General features: G+C 42.9%; 2 long non-coding RNA genes across 2 annotated transcripts in view; one reads left to right on the forward strand and one right to left on the reverse strand.

Annotated features, from left to right (window-relative positions):
• LOC117954849 overlaps positions 1-4,438 on the forward strand; it is a 17,904-nt gene extending 13,466 nt beyond the window's left edge. Inside the window, exon 3 of the long non-coding RNA XR_004658905.1 lies at positions 4,349-4,438. This is a non-coding gene — a long non-coding RNA (uncharacterized LOC117954849). The remainder of the gene's footprint in view (positions 1-4,348) is intronic.
• The window catches only part of LOC117954848, a 12,673-nt gene continuing 10,952 nt past the window's right edge, over positions 3,245-4,965 (reverse strand). The window contains exon 3 of the long non-coding RNA XR_004658904.1: positions 3,245-3,254. This is a non-coding gene — a long non-coding RNA (uncharacterized LOC117954848). The remainder of the gene's footprint in view (positions 3,255-4,965) is intronic.

Genomic DNA, 4,965 nt, shown 5'->3' on the forward strand with positions numbered 1-4,965 from the left:
TAGAGGGGTCTAGACCTGCTCTATCTGTAAATTATAGAGAGGTCTAGACCTGCTCTATCTGTAAATTATAGAGAGGTCCAGTTACCTTAAACGGTGCCCAAGCATGAGTGCCCCTCCCCTTCCCCTGTACCCCCGTGGCCTGCACTCACACTGCTATAAAACAATCAGGGCCGGAGCACGCCTACATCATTACATGAGAGAACCGGAGGTTTAGCGATCACACCGATGTGTACCATGCCCCGGTCCAACCGAACCGTGCCCTGTCCCGCCTCTGGTCTGCCTGGGTCCTGTTTAGCATTCCATGCCCTGGCACATCACGGAGCAATCACTATTGTCAACCAAACCAGAATTCTGGGTAAAACGTGCTCAGACACGGTTTAACTGGGCCAAATGAGTAGCCCTTAGCTGAAAGAGGCTAAAAGGCTCCTGACAGCTTGGTGATCACTCTCAAACCATCTCTTTCACAAAGTACCCAGAAACCACTCTGGCCTAAGAAAAAAAATGGAGTTAATAACTAACTGCACAAAAATTCAAGACTCTGGCTTTCATAAGTGAAATGATGTTGTGTCTGACATCAATGTTCAAAAGAATTGGCTCTTGTAAAGTAAGAAAGAATCTTAAAATGTAAAGAGTTGTTTGAACTGAAGCGACATGGTGACAATATGCACATGAATATTCCATTTCATGATCTTTTATGTATTTAATCATGAATGTATCATGTAGCCTACTGTCTTTACTGTCGTTATATCTTAAAAGTGTGTCTTGTGAGAGACAGAGAGAAATTATTGTATCAGTTAATTTTTGGTTGTGTTTATAAAATGAATGTTTATTTTTGCATTTGACATCTTAACCGTTATAATGTCTTTGTTCTCAGAATGTTGTTATGTGAAATAAATATAAGCAGTGAGCGAGAGGTGATGATCTCATCAGGAATGATCTCATCCCTTGTGTGTGTGAGTGCGTGCATGCTCGCGTGTGTGTGTGTGTTTGTATGTGACAGACTCACTGGGTGACTCTGGGGGGAGTTGAAGGAGGGGGGTTGCCCTCTCTCCTGTCTCTCCCTCTGCAGCTCTGCCCCCCCCCCCCCACAGACTGAGCTTTTGTGTTTGACTTTGATCCGCCAATGTTGCCAACATCAAAAACTCCCCTGTCACTGGGAGCGTACAGTCAAAGAAAACGTGTGTGTGTGTGTGTGTGTGTGTGTGTGTGTGTGTGTGTGTGTGTGTGTGCGCGTGTTTTATTAAGTATAGCACTAGTAATCACAGCAAGAACGCTGATGGTAGTGTGGTTATTTCATGCTGTAGGAATTTTATAATTTGATCTTTGTGAAAGTAAATGGGAAGTGATAAATAAAATGCGACACAGTGGATGAAAAAAGGGAGAGATTCATCATGTTTGCTTACACACAATGCACTGACATAATGTGCAAAAATACTTTAGTCTTTTGGACATATTATGCTTTTCCATGTTTTCTTTCATATCTACAATGTTTTAATGTCAGATTTTCATGTTAAATGTTGCCAAAACATTCAAATAATGAGATAAACGTATTCTAGACAAATCCCCTTGAGCTAAAACGTTCAGATTTCCAACTATTGTGAACACTCCGGTTTCAGCAGTATTATCTACTCTCTGAGTCTTACGCGACTCGTAGCTGGTCTGCTGTGATTGGTCCATGCTGGCCGGTCTGGAGGGTTGTCTTCATCTAATCCACTGCTGTGTTAACATTGTCCCATGTAGCTGCATGCTAACGGCAGTAGTAGATGTCATCTTGGCTGCCAGTGTAGTTAGATTCTCCCCAATTCAGGGTCACACTACTCCTGCAACTTTTTCTGTTCATGTAGCATTTGCTTTAAAAAAATGTATTGGCCGCTGCATTCCATTAAAGGTCCCATGGCATGAAAATGTCACTTTTTTAGTTTTTTTTCAACATTAATATGCATTCCCCCAGCCTGCCTATGGTCCCCCAGTGGCTAGAAATGGAGATAGGTGTAAGACCACTTAGGCCTATATAAAAGAGACTTCAGATACAGTATTAGGGACCACTAAGGTCTATATAAAAGAGACTTCAGATACAGTATTAGGGACCACTAAGGTCTATATAAAAGAGACTTCAGATACAGCATTAGGGGACCACTAAGGTCTATATAAAAGAGACTTCAAATACAGCATTAGGGGACCACTAAGGTCTATATAAAAGAGACTTCAAATACAGCATTAGGGGCTGGCTTATCACTGTGGCGTGGGAGATTGCACAGTCCAGCTGCAACAGTGCCTGTCCCTGTGCCACATGGCAGCTGTCCTGATGCCCTCGCCAGTAATTGTACCAGAATTGGAAATCAGGATGCGCTTGTGTGCTCTAGTGCTACTAGAATGGCCACCAGGCTCTCTTCCTGAATGCAAGCCAGGACACAAGGAGTCCGGTGGACAGGGGAAAACAAGACCTTCATAGAAAACCACATTGTGCACTCTGCATTCTCTCGTGAGGCCAATAGATCGACTTTCGCACTCTCAAACCTGTTCCAACGCATCTGAAGGAGAGTTGGATTTGATTTCCGATTGTGAGAGGGACCCCCCGCGACATCAGGTCTGCCGCGCTGTTTAGCAACCCCGGAGTGTACGTCGCTCTGATTAAGAACAGGTGTCTGTGTGAGAAAAGTACCTGGCTCTTGGCTATTCTAATAACCGTGCTGAGTGTACCCGCCCCTGTCATGTTGTCTGTTTTAATCGACACGTCTAGCTGTCAGACTCAGAGCAAAGTGTTTCAGCACTTTAGCGCCGTGGCAGGCTCCGTGCCATGTGGAGAGGTGGAGGATCTCCCCACCTCCTACAACCTGGCCCTGCCAGCCAAACAGAGATTTGTGTCACGTGTAATGTCACTCTACCCGTGTGGCCTCTTAGCAGGATGCAGACGGCCCATCAGCCGGTTCACAAAGTCTTAAAACCGCTTGTTGCTGACAAAAAATAGGAAGCAGATTTCGGGTCTCGCGTCTGTAATATGTAGTAACTGCAGATGTATGAGAGGCCTGTGCAGGGAACAAGGGCGCAAAATAAATCTAACCAACTGCGCATGCAAGAGGGATAAACCAAATAGCAACAGCTGTTAGAAGGTAAAGCCTACATGAAACAGAACTGAATTGTACTGTATGTTCCTTGCCTTTAGGATTTATTGTGATTTACTTCCTAAGTCCCTGTGTGATACAGGATGGTGTATATATAGTATAAAGTCAAACTCAATCTGGCAGCCATTGTTGCTTGTTGGGCAATGTATATTGCTATCCCTCGTATACAAGTAAGCTTGCAGTCCTCCCTAGGTTTTTATATTCACTGTCTATGTTTTTTAAGGGCCATTCACTCCTTACCCCTCGATCAAAATGAGTATTGGGATAGCCCTTATTCTCTCATGCACATGCAAAACCTAGGGGAAGGGGTAGGGGTAGGATAAAGAAATGGGATAAAGCCTTGGTTCGAAAAATACACTAAATTGTTGAAAATGTGAGACAGAGGACAGCCAATTACTTCATTTCCTATGGTCCTGTGATAAGGTCCATTTTGGACCGTGATACGTGATAACATAGGTCACAATGGCGGGACCCAGGTTTCATTCAGCTCAAGATTATGAGTTCTAGGAGATGAAGCAATCCTAAGTGAGATAGTTAAGCACATAAGAAGCTGGGTCCAGACAAGTTTCATGATAGCCAGAGAGATTCTTTTTTAAGGGACGGAGGAACGGAGGGGTGCTGTCAATTCAAAAGTGGATGTGAAAGATGGCAAGGGTTGGAGCAAAGATCTAATAGAAATGGTTGGCCAGATTGGATGTCTATCAAGGGGCAATCTCCCATGCTGACCAGTAATGCACATGCGGAACTGCCAAAAACTGCAGTTCATCGAGTGAAAGCTTGAGGTCTGGCTCCAGAAGGGAGTCAGTTTCCGTAGACCTCCATGACTTTACAGCAGAATTAAACATGTTCGCAGCTTGGTAGAAAAAAAGTGTTTGTCTCTATCGATAAGTTTACCCTTCATGACAACTCTGGCGAGGATTCATTTTTACACATTAGATTAAGTTCTATTAAGGCTTAAAATTCTGCATACAGTAAATCAGGGCTTGTTCATTTCTATTGACAGAATTTCACCTGTATTGCACTTGACCTACCAGTTATGCTTTTGCCTTTTGGACAATTTCAAAGCCAATGTCCAACGCATAATCTCCTGCTAGTTGTATTACAGCCCTTTCTTTAAAGAAAATAAGTTAGATTAATAAATATAAATAAATTCAGTTGTATCTCTTTTCAGTGTGGTCATTTGTAGACGTCTCACTGCCAGTAGCACTAGCAGCAGAGAGCAGAAGCTGTGTACTTACGAACTTCCCAATCCATCGTTTTATGAGCACATAACACAGTTGTGCTACTGTAGAAGTTTGGTATCATTTCAGACATTATTAGTGTTGTGTATTTATGAGAACCACACTTGGTTCCAATAGCACCTGCACTAAGAAATGGTCGACCCAGGTGAAAAGGGCTTCTGGGGGGTTGATTGCCTTGAAGTCGTGGTGCAAAAGAACCCTAGGGTGAAATTACTCTGAACAAGCTTTAACTTTATTGTTAACTTTAACATTTGCAGTAAGTAAAAAAAAAACAGAGTAGATTTAAACTATAAGACTATACAACAGTAAACATCCTAACATCAGTTACATAAAATCAACAGAACTGGCCGGTACAAGTGGTAACATGCCCAACATGTGTCCTGAGAGTCATGAGGCTGTAGGGGGGGAATTGGTAGAGTGTGTGATTGCAAGGATGAAGAAGACCAAAAGTGGTTCCAGTGTTATTGCTGCAGATGTTATTTGGCTAACCATAATGAACATAAAAACGCAATTTAAGCTACAACAAAATGTAGCCATAACACTGTTGACACTCATCCAGCCAGCCTTCCCCCTGTAACTTTAGGTCAGGAAAAAAAACTGTC

The sequence above is a fragment of the Etheostoma cragini genome, chromosome 12 (genome assembly GCF_013103735.1).
Source record: "Etheostoma cragini isolate CJK2018 chromosome 12, CSU_Ecrag_1.0, whole genome shotgun sequence".
Lineage (NCBI taxonomy): Eukaryota > Metazoa > Chordata > Actinopteri > Perciformes > Percidae > Etheostoma > Etheostoma cragini.